General features: G+C 47.6%; 1 long non-coding RNA gene across 1 annotated transcript; it reads left to right on the top strand.

The window, feature by feature from the left end:
• The first annotated feature begins 564 nt into the window (after window positions 1–564).
• LOC136305237 (uncharacterized) lies at window positions 565–8,388 on the top strand. The gene is made up of 3 exons (XR_010725181.1): window positions 565–710; window positions 7,755–7,977; window positions 8,145–8,388. It is a non-coding gene; the product is annotated as an uncharacterized lncRNA (long non-coding RNA).
• Window positions 8,389–15,371: the final 6,983 nt, after the last annotated feature.

The raw sequence follows: 15,371 nt of genomic DNA, 5'->3' as shown, positions 1-15,371 counted from the left end.
ATTCTGGGTGTTTGGATTTAGCCTGGGATTGTCAGCTTAAGTCATAAAAAAGCCAACCAGGCTTCTGAACTCTCAATGAATGTTTGAAACACTTCCACAGAAAGACAAGTTAACAATGATTCCAAGGCAAAATTCTAAATGGAGGGTAATGACTTCTGGGGGATTTCCTAAGGAATTGTGGATCTCAGGCATATGGACTTTTGGAGGTGGAATCCCAGTTTCAGCCTTGGGCACCTGCAGAAGAGGGACCCTTACCCATAGCAAGGAAAGCCCGCTGCCCCAGCGTGTCAGGTGCAGACATTGAACTCTCTGGGGAATAAGCAGCAAGTCCGCTCTGCCCCTGCCCTCACACTCGGAGTGGCAGCAGCCGCAAGGTGAGAGCTGTCACAGAATGATTGAGGGGACAGACTAGCCCCAGGTATGAGCTGTAAACGGTGAGGGGAGAACAGAGCAGCCACAGGTGTGACCTGTCAGGATAATGAGGGAGCAGACCAGCTGCAGGTGTGAGATGTTACAATGATGATGGGGCGGTTCCTGCCAGGGGCGGTTTAACAGAGGAGCCTCGGTTCACTTTTCCATTGAGCTGTAGAGGTTGAGGAACTCATGTTGAGTTTCTATGTGGGGTTGCTGCAGTGGTGGGAAAGCCTCTTATAGTGCCTGCAGGAGTACATGGATGTGGAGTGTTTCTTTGTGGCAGACAGCAGCAGCAGGTAAGCCAGTGTGGAGTCGTAGGGGGGATTTTTCTCTTTTTCAGCTTTGTTTTGCTAATCTCTTTTAAGTGCTCCCAGAAGAAAAAGGGCTTACGAAGGCAAAAAGAGTTCAAAATGAATAATGAAACTCCTCTTCTGTTTTTGTTTGTGTTTAAAGTAAGAGGGATTTCTCTCCACCTGGGATTTTATAAATAGGGGTACATATACGTGTTTTTTTTCACTGTTGCTTTCTTTGATGATATATAGTCTTTTGTTTGATTTTTTTGGCATTATTTATTACATGTAATTTGGTTTTTGAGTGAAGATAACTTTATGGGTGGGTTTGTATTTGACATATGTCTTGGTTTAGGAAGACAGGTATCTGCTAGGTAAAATTACAATCAGAGGCTCTTTGGCAAAGATTTGGGAAATAGGAATAGCAGTTCTTTACTAGTATGTAATACAAAGCAAACAAACACAAAAAAAAACTCCCCCGCCCACCAAACAACTACAGCATTAATGACAAACGACAACAGTACCAAGAACCTTGAGGGCTTTGTTTCACAAAACCCAGGGCAGTTTGGTTTCGGTGTCCCTGCAGGATCCTCAGAGCACCAAGATGGAACTGTGGAAAAGTCCCGGCAGGTAGCTGGGATGGCAGGGTGTCCCGGCAGGCAGGGGCAGGATGTCCCGGCAGGGCAGGGGGTGCAGGGTCACGCTGCAGCAAGAGGAGCAGCGCCGAAGAAAGCCGAAGGAGAGGCAGGGCCTGGACCAGCTCCCCGCGGGTGGCTGGGAAAACTCCGGATTCAGGCCGAACCGGTGATAGTAGATTTCCCAGGACTGGATCCCTTTGGCCACAGTGAAACTCCTCCAGCCAGCAACAGCCGTTCTCCCCTCCGCGTGCTTTTCGGCAGCTGAGCTCCTCCAGGAGCGGCAGACACGCGTCTCCCCGAACGCCGGAAGCAGAAAAGCACGCCGCTGCCTCAAGCTTTGTCTTTTACCTGCGTTATCTCCCCCTTCCACCTTTTGTCCACCTCTTTGTTTCAGTTAAGTACTCTCAAGTATCCAACACTTGATCTCCTTGGTAACTTGTGGGGAAAAAATTCTTTAGAGAAAGAAGGAACAAACCTAACCCCCAACAACATACAATTAAGTAGCTTTTTTGATAAGCTTCTGATATGTGCTATTGGGGTTTTGATCATTGTGTGCAGGGATTCAGATTGGGTAGGGCCACCCTGGCTGGTTGAAGTTTAGGTATATTGTTAGAGGCAGCTTTTTTTTTTTTTTCCAAATTTTTTTCTGTTTAATGGTTTTAAAGCGGCCTTTAATAACTTATTGTGTAGCTTTATTTTGCTTGGCAATAGTGTATGATGAGGAATGTGATCTATTTACTTTACATTAGGCTTCTTAGTTTACATGTGGGTTAGGTTGTTTTTGAACTGAGTTGTGTTGTTGGAGGTTTTTATTTTGGTGGGGTATTATGTTTTCCAAGGATTTGTTTCCTGAGGTTTACAGTGGTGTAATTGGTTGTAGTGTGAGGTATGGGGGCGGTTTTATTTATTTAGGGGTGGCTTTTATCATGGTGTGTAGTGTTTTTTTGGTGGGTTTGAGGTAAGGGGCAGTAGTTCATTTCTTGGAGTATAATAATATTTAAAATCAGATTATTGTTTTTTTGTGTTATAGGGATTTGTGTATTTAGCTTGTTTGGCTATAGTATGTGTTCTATAGTTATGGATAATTTGGGAGATACTGTTTATAGTTGAATGGATCTTTTAGTTTTAGGGTGGGGGGGTCCTGGGTATTTACTTTGGAGGTTTTTTCAGGAGACTAGACATAGGAGTTATTTTTATTGTATTTGGTAGCTGGATTAGGAGAAATAATAGTTGGCTTTTGTTTGGTGGATTTTTGTTTGTTTTTTCTTTTCTAAAACTCCTGTATTTGTGTGGTCAGGGTAGTGGTGTTTCTGGTGTAAATCTAAGCATCCATTACTGTTTGTGTGAATTAGGTGGTCCACAGGTAGTATACTGAGACCCTCCCACTGACCGGCACATAGATCTGCTGAGATCATGCATTGATGTTTGGTTTTCTGTATGGTACCTGACTCGATAGACAGCAGCTGGGTGACAGCAAAGAATTCCCAGAGGCAGAGGCAGCCTTCTTTAGCACACGGTATGGATTCTCATCTCTGAACATCCCAGAGATAATTGGAAAGCTCAGAGACACAGAGGGAATGAAAGCAGGGTGCCAGGGCAGGAGTCACTGGGAGGGGTTTTGAGACAGGTTTAGAGACAGGGATGTCCCAGATGTGACCCCTTAGGCTACGTGAAGAGAAAGTCTCATTTTGGATCAAAGTGCTGAGGTGTGCAGGGCAGAGCAGTCTTGGTGTGTATTGTGTCACTTGTCTGTTGTGCACTCTGTGTCTTTTGGGTGTCTCGTATGGTGTGTCTTTTGACTTAGGCCTTTGAACAACCTCTTGGAAATGCTAGGCATTGTTCTTAACAGATCCTATTCCTTGGTGAGGTGCTGATGCCATTAAACCTTATGCTTCGACACATAGTAGAATCCGTCTCTCTTCGCAAGCATGCAGGCTGATGCCTCTTCAAGTCTTGTTCTGAGCTGTATCACCAGCTGTGCACCGCCCTTATCCGTTCCGGTGGATTAGGTCTTGTAAGAATGCCAAGATAGGTAGAGGATTCTGACCGTAGGATTCTTGGGCATCTGTCTCTGTGTCTTCTGGGATAAGTCATCCCGTTGGCATCTTCTTCCTGCAGGGTTCTCTGAGCCTGGTCAGCTCGCCTTCAGTCTTACCTCGGTCATCTCGTTCTTAGTTCGCTGCTCCTTCAGGGTTATTCTTCTTGCCAGAGGATTTGTGTCCCTGTTGTGTCCCCTTGTTTGTCCTGTCCTGTCTCACGGGTGTTGGTGTGTGTTTGGCCCGGAGCTGCTCTGCCTTGCTGCTCAGTCTGGGTGTATGGGTAATAGTACAAGTCCTGGGGACTTGAAATTTGTGATGTAGGGTGTAGTAGGGCTGTAGAGGGTATTCCTAGATTGCCACCAGGTGTCTGGAGCTGTCCAGTTATCCTGCAGCCCTTTGACTTCTGTCCCAGCTTTGTTTCAGATGCAGAGGGATGAAATCCATGGCGGAATGCCCCATCCTGGATGAGGGGGCTCCCCCGAGAAGGTCAGTCACTGTTTGTGTTTGCAGTGGAGGTGTAAATGGTGGCTATGTTACAGCGCTGTTCTTTGTCGTTTTTTTTAGGAGGTACGGCCGGATATCAGCGGGCAAGGTGAGCAGTGATGGGTAGGCAGTAGTAGTTACTATTGCTCAAGTCTTATTTGCTGGTGCAACTCTAAGCATTCACTGTTCTTTTTTTTTTTTTGATTTTCGGGTGTCCCCCTACCAGATGTGCTGGCCCCGGATGCCAGAGGCCAGATGGGTGCAGCATTAAGGTATATTTGTGGCGTGCTTCAGTCAGAGCTGGGAGGTGCTGTTTCACAGCAACTCGGCGTGATTTTTTGCTTTGCGGGTGCTGCTGCTGTCCTAGGCGTGCCAAGGAACAGAGGGAGCTGGTGAGTCGGCCTTTAGGCAGAGTGACCCACAGGTGTGCGCCGTGCTCAGCACGTACCTTTTCCTTTTGCTGGGTACGCTCCCGGCAGCCTCTGGAGCGGGATGAAGATCTGAGGGGGAGCCACGACAGCGGTGCTGAGGAGCCCCGGGGATTACTCTTCTGGAGGGGGATAGTCGCATTTTCTGTTTTGTGATCCTAGGTAGTGTGAGGAGGTGTGGAGCCAAAGTTTGGGTACAGCGGCCCTGAGGTGGACGCAGAGAACCTCTGGACGTCCACGGTGCTGAGATGTTCGTTTCTGTCGAGGATGCATTTCGCCTGCTGGTGTTCCAAAAGCTAAGTGTTGGGGCTGGCGGTCGGGAGAAGGGAGAAAACCTTTTCAGTCTTGGGTGGTGATTTAAAGTTACCTTACAGGAGAGGGCCCTAGTGGGATGATCCCCTCAGGATTAAAGGGTGAGGGTTTCTCCTCAGCAGCACCAGAGCCTTGGCAGGGCAGTTCTGACCCATCTCCATGTTCTAGGGAGTTTGACATTGTTGGTCTCCTTTTAGAGTCCAAAGGGTTAGGGTGCAGCGGGGGATTCCTGGCCCAGCACACCCTGGGATCCCTTTCCCAGGAGCATCCTGTTATAGGGCAATGCTGATTGCGAGGTGTACGGTAGTAGGGTTCAGCAGGGGGGGGTTTACAGTGACACACAGAGGCTGAAGGAGGGCTTGAGAGGTAAAGGACTCGAGGGCTAGAGAGCACACAGTGAAAATCAGGGGTACAGGCTAGGATACAAGTCAGAGTACAGGTATACTGGCCCTCACAGCGCTGCTACCAGCACGCTTTCCCTGAGAGCAGGTGCAGGCAGCAGCCCTAGTGCGGGAACGTACCAGACGCTCTGACATGTGCAGACACGGCCAGGCAGGAAGCGATAGTGGGGAGCAGGATCCAGCAGGGCTGGGGATAACGGGGGTTTTCCCGCCCCACCCACCCTGGGATTCCCCGTCTCTCCGCAGCCGGTGGAAGTGCTCCTGATTTCCCTCTCGGGGCGGCGGTTGGTAAGGCTTCGTGCCTTTGCCTGTGCAAAGAGTTTGGCTCTGTCAGCCTCTGCCCTGTCTCAGGGCCACGTTTTTTAGGGTAGGCAGGGAACAACTGTGGATGTACCTGCCCTGCTTGCAGGACAGCTTTTGGGACACTAACGGTGTAGAGCGTCCCCGCCTTGAAGGTGTAGGGCTCTAAAGAAGTAGGGTTCAGAAGGGGGGAGCTTATAGTGACACATACAGAGGCTGAGGCAGGGCTTGAGAGGTAAAGGAGTCAAGAACTAGAGAACACACAGTGAAAATCAGGGGTACAGCCTAGGATACAAGTCAGAGTACAGGTATACCAGCCCTCACAGCACTGCTGCCAACACTGTTTCCCTGAGAGAGGTGCAGGCAGCAATCCTAATGGCAAGGCAATGCCAGAAGTCCTGAGAGGTGCAGGCAGTACCCCTAAGCTAGGGCCAGACAGGAAGTTCCCATGGTGGGGCAGAGTCCACAGGGTTGAGGTTCACTGGGGATGTCCACCGTGCGTTCCTGTCCTGCCCCAACCGGGGATGCTCACACCCCTAATGGAGGCTGTGGTGGGTGGGCTCAGTGCCAGTAATGCCTCTAAGGCTTTGGCACTGTGAGTGTCAGCCTCTGGACGCAGCTGAGGCGTGCTGCCCGAGGACCCGGGCCTTCTTAGGAGATGGTGAGTAGCAGAATTGCTGGTTTTTGGCTGACGTGCTGCTAAGATTATGCTTTGATATTTGGTTTTCTTGATTGTAGCTGACTTAGGAGACAACCGCCCGGCAACAGCAGGAATTTCCCTGAGGGAGAGGCAGCCTTCTTTGGCACCTGGCGTGGATTTGCCTCCCTGGACATCTGAGAGAGAAGTGGAGGGCTTGGAGCCCCACAGAGGGGATGAAAGCGGGGTGCCAGGGCAGGGGTCAGTGGGAGGGATTTTTTGAGTCAGGTTTAGAGACAGGGATGTCCCAGATGTGACCCCTTAGGCTACATGAAGAGAAAGTCTCATTTTGGATCAAAGTGCTGAGGTGTGCAGGGCAGAGCAGTCCTGGTGTGTGTTGTGTCACTTGTCTGTTGTGCACTCTGTGTCTTTTGGGTGTCTTGTGCTTCATGTCTTGTCCCTTAGCCCTTTGAGGGGCCTATTAAAAATCCTGGCATCCGTCTTAGCATATCTGGTCTCTGCCTTCCTCGGCCAGGCGTCTTTGTTTCGTGTTCTCGGACACACGCGTTGGAATCCGTCTCTCTTCGCAAGCATGCAGGCTGATGCCTCTTCAAGTCTTGTTCTGAGCTGTATCACCAGCTGTGCACCGCCCTTATCCGTTCCGGTGGATTAGGTCTTGTAAGAATGCCAAGATAGGTAGAGGATTCTGACCGTAGGATTCTTGGGCATCTGTCTCTGTGTCTTCTGGGATAAGTCATCCCGTTGGCATCTTCTTCCTGCAGGGTTCTCTGAGCCTGGTCAGCTCGCCTTCAGTCTTACCTCGGTCATCTCGTTCTTAGTTCACTGCTCCTTCAGGGTCATTCTTCTTGCCAGAGGATTTGTGTCCCTGTTGTGTCCCCTTGTTTGTCCTGTCCTGTCTCACGGGTGTTGGTGTGTGTTTGGCCCGGAGCTGCTCTGCCTTGCTGCTCAGTCTGGGTGTATGGGTAATAGTACAAGTCCTGGGGACTTGAAATTTGTGATGTAGGGTGTAGTAGGGCTGTAGAGGGTATTCCTAGATTGCCACCAGGTGTCTGGAGCTGTCCAGTTATCCTGCAGCCCTTTGACTTTTGTCCTAGCTTTGTTTCAGATGCAGAGGGATGAAATCCATGGCGGAATGCCCCATCTAAGGTGATGTGGATTCCCTGAGAATATCAGTCACCGTTAAAGATGAGAGTCGCTTATGTCAAATTTATTGGCACTCCAGTGCAGGCCCCTTGCATTTACAGCTTCAAACAAGTGGGTCCCTTGGCAACCGTCCTGGGCAGCAGCTCGACCCTGCTCCGGGCTGGGCTGAGGGAGCAAACACTTGGGGCTGGCACTGCTCCATAGTGAGGGTACTTGTGAAAACACCTGGATTGTCCTGGATATTTTTTTGAGCTTTCTACAAGGTCTTAAGCATCAACTTTGTAAACATAAATGGCAAGGACTGAACACATGAGGCGCTGGAAAATTATACACACCAAAGACACCCTTTTTTTAAAAAATAACTCGGTGGCTTATATGTTAATTTTGAGACTCCTTTTTGGCCAGCTTTACTGTAAAAGAATCTCATTTAAATTTAGTTGCTTCAATGAATTTTTTGTACAAATATGCTCTAGTGTCAGGAGATTAAAGCAGTAACACCAACATGCCCCCTCTGGAAGAAATTTCTGTGTCTCTTCAGACCTGCTGGTTTGCAGTAGAGTTTGAGCACATTTTGCTGCAGCTTTGGTTCTTAATAAGTGTAAGTCGATGGATTGCTGGATGATTTCCGTAAGTTCTCCTATTTTGTAGGAGCTGCACGGTGAGGTCAGAATTCTGAGGGAGGCCCTGGCAAAGCTGCCAAGGGCGAAGAACATGGATGATCCAGGGGCTTCTCCCACCTGAGTTTCTCCTGGAGCGTGCTGTGTGTCATGCCAGATATTTAACCCGGGTTTGGGGTGTTCTCCTGCAGTCCCAGCTCTAACTGCTGCCCCTGAGCCCAGGCCTTGCTCTGTCTCAGCACTAAACCTGGCAGGTGGGTGTGCTTTTCCAGCCCTTTAATCCCACAGGCAATCCCAGATTCCCGGAGCTCCCCGAGGCACAGCATGGACTTGCTCCCTGGGAGCTGCACTTCAGTTTGCCTGAACCAAGGATGGCCTGCCTATGTTTGTAACTTTATTCCTGCTGTTTTTCCTTTTCCAGGTTGTTGGCAAGAAGGAGAGAGCCAGTAGGAAGTGAAGCCATTGGAAGGCCTTATCCCAGTCCAAGGTTCCCACTGGTCTCTCTGACTCCTGGATAATTGCCTGACCATAACCAGAGACTCTCAGTTTGATTTCCTGCCTTTTCCAATAAATCCTTGCTTTCAGCTGGAGTGTGTTCATGGTATCATCCTCCTCCTCTTCCATGGATTTGTAAATAAAATTTCTGGCTTTTGTTGAGTCAAATTTTTTTATTGCAGGAATTGTGGCCCTTTTGTTCCACTGAAACTTCCCAACTCTGCTCAGAGTTTCAGATATCAAATACAAGTAAGACTGGAGTTTCTTTGGGTTGTTACTCCCACAAAACACAGATAATTTTTGGATAGGAGTAACTAGACCTGTTCAATTCCCACTTCCCTTTAAACTCAGAGCAGAGGAGGCAGATTTTAAACCATTGTTCCATGAACTTCCACCAACTTGATGACTGTTCCGAAAGTTTTCAGTGTTAGAAATTCCTGAGCTTGTTTTCCAGGCAAGCTGGGATTTAGAGATTATTCCTTCCTTTTATTTGATGTTTTTTCTCTCTGCTTCTAGTAAGGGAATATTTATTTTTTCCAAATTTCCATCCTGATTAGAATTTTTGTACGTCTTAGAGCACATTTCCAAGGAAATCTACCAGATGCATGTTGGTAAATCAGAAGCTATTTCACACTATTCACCACCATGGTGCCATTTTTTTCCTTTCAACCCCCTAACACGGCTAATTCTACCCATGCACAGTATTACGAGCCGTAACTTGGTGTCAAGGTGTATTTCAGAGGTAGCAATAAAACAAAGTTGACATTATCTTTTGTAAGTCTCTGCACCTCCTTGTTTACTAATAAAGAAATCCAGAACAAAACAAAGAGAAAAAAAAATCTGAAACAAAAGCCCCTACAACCACCCCCCCCAAGAAAGAGCACAGAAAGAGAAAGTATGCCAATATTATTTAAATAAAAATCAAATCTTTACCCCTTTAGAAAACCAGGCTCATTTGTTATAAATAATGGTGGTTCTGATGTGTTAGGTAAATGAATTCATATCATTTAAAATATAAACAAATAAACACAAATTTAAAAAATAAATACAAAAATAGAAAAATATAAGGAACAAAAATAGAAATAGAAAATACAAAAAATATCCATTATATAACTAATTACAATATTGCATGTGAGATATATTATAATATATATAGTAGGTGTAGATATGAATATAAAAGTTAAATGGTAATGATAAAATATAAAAAAAATAAATACAAAAATTTTATTTTTTGTGGAACAAAGCTTAAACTAAAGGCTTTTTTGGGTTGAATTTTGTTAGAGGCAGGATGTTTGAAGTTGTGGTTGAGGGTCTTTTGGGGCATTTATTTGAGAGGATTTTTGGCCACGTGCTTTTTTGCCTCTGTTCTCTGCCTGTCCCCTATGCGTGTCCCCGGCCGAACTGTGCGGCAGGGCTGTCACCGTGTGGACAGAGAGTGGTACTGCAGCGATCCCCCCCGGCATCCCCGGGCCGAGCTGTGCGGCAGTGCTGCCGTCCTGTGGATAGGGAGGAGCACTGCAGCTGTCGCCCGTCCCCGAGGTCCGTGGCAGCCCCGGGCTGTGAGCTTGGGGACAGTGCTGCCGCCCGACCGTCCAAAGTTTGCGGGAAAATAGGCGGGAAAAATGCAGAAACCCCGGGTGCATGGCAGGCAACTGCCTGTGCGCGACCCCGACCACGGCGCCGCCTGGGCACAACTTTACACAGCATTTCCAGGTGTGCGGACGCAGGATGTGGGCTCGGCAGTGCTGTGGCTGTGTTCAGGCAGTCGAATTAGTCAGGTGCCTCTTTAAGGCGCCGGGGGGGCCTTAGGTATGCCATAAAAAAGATGGTGGGACGACCGTAAATGGCTTCACCCACAACCAAGACGGCAGCAAAGAAGGGCAGAGATCATGTGATGTCACTTCCAAGATGGCGGCTCGGCACGACGCGCTTGACCTTCCAAAGACGGCGGGAAAAAGGCAAGGACCCCGGGGGCGTCTACCTGACTTGCTTGTGCCCTGCCCCGACCACGGCGCCGCCCGGTCGCGATTTTCGGCGTCATTTCCAGGTGCGCGGCCACGGGCTGTGGGCTCACCGGCGCCACGGGTGGGCGGGAGCCGGGCCGGCGCTGACAGGCAGCGGCGGGGACGCCTCTCTCTGCCGAGGTCCTGCCACTGCCTGTGGCCTGGGCGTGGCCCTTGTGCCGGGCGCCCGTCCCGTTCCCCACGTTCCCGCCGCTCCCCGCCGTCCCCACACGCCCCTTCCTGCAGCCCTCCAGCCCCGGAGAAATGGAGGAAAACACAAAATCATTCTGGCAGAACCGTCGGCGGAGCTGCCCCGAGCCGTCCCCGTCCTGTAGCCAGCAGCAGGAGGCAGCTGCTCTCTGCTGCAAAGCTGAGCGAGGCCGAGGTAAGCAGAGGGGTTGTGGGGGGGACGCTCCGGTTGTCCGGGCAGGGCTTCCCGGGGACAGTTTCAGCTTCCCGCAGCTCTGGCTGAGGGCTGCAGGGAGTCCGGGCTGAGCCAGCTGGGAGCGGGGTCTGCTGTTCACATCCCCCCGGGAGCTGCCGCTGCCCGAAGAGGGCTCGCTAGAGCCTCGTGTCCTCTGTGTGTGCAAGTTTTTGATCGGCTTTGTAGCAAATGTGGTGTTTCAGGCTGGGTGCGCTGGGTTCCCTGGGTGGGAAATACCTTGAAGTAGCCAGGCTGAGCAGTTGCTGAGAATTCCAAGCCTGGGATTCTTGAAACAATGTTTGAATAGCTTATCATTGACCTGAGGCAGTGAGTCAAGTCCGTTTGTTGGAGTGGCAGAAATGATGCCACCTTTTTCTCTTCACAGAGGAGCACATGTACATAAAGGTAAACAGATTTCTTCTGTCACATCAGTACTCGGACCTGAGGAAAGTACCAGTTTTTTCCAGCTTTTCTACAGTTTTGATTCTGAGGTAAGTGTACCGTTTTAGGTATCCAGTAATTCTTCAGAAATTTATGGAAAAAGGCCATAAAAATACATTGAAATCTCATTTTCCCCTCGGTGGTTATTTAGAAGCATCTTTCTTTTGTTTCATATTGGAATTTAAACTGCTATTCCTGTGGTGGCTTTGTTGTTTTCTTCATACTAACACACAGTGAGTTGTGCTGTGTATGCTCTGTGAGCGCAATAAACAGCATATTCTGCCCCAGCTAGCTTCCATTCATCTCTGAGTTTAGATTAATGTTGAGTTCCACTGAAGTGTTTTAGGAATAGCAACTTCCCAATTTCCACTCCTTCCAAATTTAATCCCTAACATCCATCAGGAACAATCAGTCTGCAGCCCAAACATGCAGTGGAAATGGAATTGTAGAAGTTCAGAACAAGCTGTGGTAAGCCCTGAGCTGGCACTGGCAGGGAACCAGGTTTTATGCTCTTAGGGGCAGTTATTTTTTGGAAATGCCTAAATGTCTGATGGTGGTATTTTTCTTTGCGGCTTCCAGTACAAAGCACAGCGTGAGCAGATCCTTGGATGTCTTGGGGAAGGGCTGCGTGACAAACATTGCGGTGAGCTTCATGACTGCCAGAGGATTTTCCAGGTCATTCTCTGCTTTTTCAACAGTCCTTTGTGTGATGAGGGCTCCCAGGTAAGAATTTAAAAGGAAAGCACCGAAACACCCCAAAGCACAGAAGTTTGCATGGCTTTGAGATCTCAAGCACAAAGTAAAAAGGAGCAGCTGACTCTGCCTCCGTCTTCTTGAAAACCTGTTCCTTGTTGATTTTCTGGATGTGTGGAGGGGGAAAAAAATTGCTTATGTCTAAACTATGCAATATATCTAAGACATATTGCTTATGTCTAAACCAGTAAAACCCTTATCAACTGGAACAGGTTGCTGCCATCACAGAGCCTCACGTGGGCACCGTGCCTTTGTGCCTACAGTCAGGGCCTTTTCTTTTTTGGGGCTCTCCATTCCCCAGGCAGCACATTTGTTACCTGAACTGCGCTTCAGCAGGAGGGAAACTCATGTGCCAGTAGCTCTCAGGTTTGGGAGCATCCACCCTGAGTATTTCAGGTATCAAAATCTTGGACAAAAGGACAAAATCCTCTCGCTACCTGGAGACTTCTTGTAAGAGTAGCTTTGAACAGAGAATGTCTTTCCTTCCCTGGAGTTGCTGAGAGCAGGTGGTGTTCATTTCACCTTGAAGTTGATCCAGTTGCTAATTCCAAGTTAGATAATTAGATCTTGATGGTAAAAGAACAAGTTATATTTTCTGTTTCAGAGTTGTATGCTGGAGATATTCCAAAGTGCTGCCCATGCCAGCAGAGCTGCCTATGAGCTGATCCAGGATCACAGCCACCTCACATGGGTCCTGCACAGCTTAGAGAAAAGGTAAGCAGAGAAGTACAGGAGAAGTGGGAACAATTTGGCTGTCCACGGTAGAGTAATTGCATGACTGAGTATGAAAAGTGACAGGCAGGGAGCCAGACGCACCAAGGGCTGGACTGGCACAACTTGCTGAACTCTGAAGTGTCCCTTGTGGTTTTGAAAACAGAATCAAGATGCTTTCAGGTTGTGGTAGGAGGGATGATGGTGGAGGGGCTTCATGAATTGAAAACCACTTCCTTGAAAAACTGAGAAAGCAAAATGGCACTTTGGAATTTAAAAGGTAAAGACACTAATACGAACACCCTCAATTCACATCCTGTCACAGGACCTGCTGCACAGGAAGTGGCACAGTAATGGCTTTGAGCTGTCTAGAACATTCCTCCTCCCCTTGCCTCTCCCTCACATACATTTACATCCACCAAAAATCTCTTCTGCACAGAGCGCCCTGACAGTTTCAGGCAAGTGCACTAGGATATGGTCGCCTGTAGGTGATGGACCAGCTGCTGGTGAGGATCTGCCTTCCAAACGTGGTTTTCTCTTTTGTTTTGTTGTTGTTTGGTTAGTTTTGGGGTTTTTTTCAGGTTTCTGGAAAACAAAGTGATAAAAAAAATGATTTCCTTACTCCATACTCTGGGGCTAACAAATTTAGATGAGAGAAAACAAGAATCAATCCCAGGTGAAGAGGAAATTTCTTCCTATTCAGCTTGTAAATGAATTTCTGTATGTTTTGGCCACATTAATCAAACGTATTTGATAAGTACTTTGTTTTAGTCGGTTTGCATTTCATCCTCTGTTTAGTTTGAATTCTATTAAGGCCAGGAGGATTTCTTTATCTCTGGTAGATGAATGGCTTTTTTCACCCTCAATTTGTGTCTTGAGTAGTGAATTTGGGTGTTATTTCTTTGAAAGGAGGATTTAGCTATTTGAATCCATGGGGAATAAAGTAAGCCTTCGGGAGCTTCTCTCACCTCCAGGCTGGGGGATCCAGTTTGGAATAGAGTTCCAGCCTGGAGTGTTGGGTTAACCGGAGCCGCAGGAGAAGAGCCTCATGCTATCATGGTCAGCAAATCTCGTTTATTTCAGGTAGCATACACACATTTATATCTTCTATAATCAGCTCATACATATTGCAAAAGTTAAGCTCAGGATTGGTGCTCAGACTAAAAGTCAGCTACGCCTCTTTCTACATTTCTTTGTGGTTACATAGTTTGAGTAAGTTTTAGTTTTACCGTGCTTCTCCCTCATATCTTTCAGCTACAAGGTCTTGTTATCGTATAGCAGCTGTGCTCAAGGACATACGAAGCTTACTGCCTTGCTGGTTTTCATGAGAGTGCCTGTGTGCTCAGCAAAGCTCTCTCATGTCTGCGTGACCTTTTGCAGCTAGCCAGTTATCAATCACACTCTCCACACTTCCCCCGTTTTCTTTTACTGCTATCATTGTTATCTTAAAATTATCAAACATTGACAATACCATACGCTGCAAACATTGCAACACACAAGGCAAAACTAAAAGCAAAACAACAATTACAAGCAAAATCACAAGCACTACTTGTATCAAATGTTTTAACCAGCCTGTAATGTGCGCTGAAGTTGCATGAAAAGTTCACTCAGTCGGGGGTTGTTAACTTCTTTGAGACTTGCGTTATAATTCTGGAGACAACTCCCACTACATAAAGTGAGTCAGAAACTACATTAACAGGTTCTCGGAAGGTTTGAAAAGCCCATATAACTGCCAATAGTTCTAACGTCTGGAGATTGTCCTGTGGGCTTGCTGGAATCACATGATGATGCCACTGGCCTGCCTTGTTCCAAGTAGCTGCTGCTCGGCGGGAGCGCTTTCCTGCATCAGTAAAAGCTGTAATTGCGTGTGGAATAGGTTGGTCTTCTCTCAAAGGTTTAGTAATTAATTGCCATTCTCCTAGCCAGTGCAATAATTTCGGTTTAAGAGGGCCTGTTGTAACAAAACTCGGTGCTTGTAGTAATACCTCTGCCAATTCTGCGGAGTTGAGCAGAAACCAGTCCAGAGACACTTTTTCCATAGGTAGATGTATCACACTAGGTTCCTTGCCACTTAGCTCTATTGTGCGTAATCGGCCTTTCATAATTAACAAGGCAAGTTTTTCAATTTTTTGTGTAATTGTTTTTCTTTGCTGTAAGGGAGGGCTAATCCATTCCAGGACCCCCAAGTCCTCCATATTTCCTGGCCTCTCCCCCGTTTTCTTTTTCTGCGTAATAGCTCCTAGAAGGTGATCTTTGTTATTCCAAATAGTCAGTGAAACAGAAAGGGATGGATCGTACCTGGTGACAAAGCCATTGGCAACACACCACAAAATACTTTGAAGGGCACTGATTTGGTCTGCAGAAAGTATAACCGGAGCACAGGGGTCCGTGCCTTTTAAGAGGGGGCGCAACGCTTCTAGAAGGGTGTTAGGAATGCCAACTACAGGCTTAAGCCATTGGAGGTCTCCCAATAGTTTTTGTGCTTCATGCAAAGTGGACGGTGGAGCCTGGATGGTAAGTTTTTGCGGGCGTATTTGTCTCTGTGTAATTGTCCATCCCAAATACTTCCATGGTGCATGGGTTTGAATTTTTTCATCAGAAACCATAAGGCCATAATTTCTCAACATGGCAATGATGGATTGTACCTGTATGACTGTAAAAGGCGAGCTTTGGGCAAACAAAATATCATCCATGTAATGGTAAATAATTGTTTTAGGCATCGCTTGTCTAACAGGTTGCAGAGCTGTGTCAACATATAGCTGACACAAGGTAGGCGAGTTGCGCATTTCTTGTGGCAAAACTGTCCATTCAAAGCGCTTAT

The sequence above is a fragment of the Chamaea fasciata genome, unplaced genomic scaffold, assembly GCF_029207755.1.
Source record: "Chamaea fasciata isolate MVZ Bird 193981 ecotype frontalis unplaced genomic scaffold, bChaFas1.0.hap1 SCAF_334, whole genome shotgun sequence".
NCBI lineage: Eukaryota > Metazoa > Chordata > Aves > Passeriformes > Sylviidae > Chamaea > Chamaea fasciata.
Note: the sequence above shows the minus strand (reverse complement) of the source record. Positions and strands in the feature narration are given on the sequence as shown.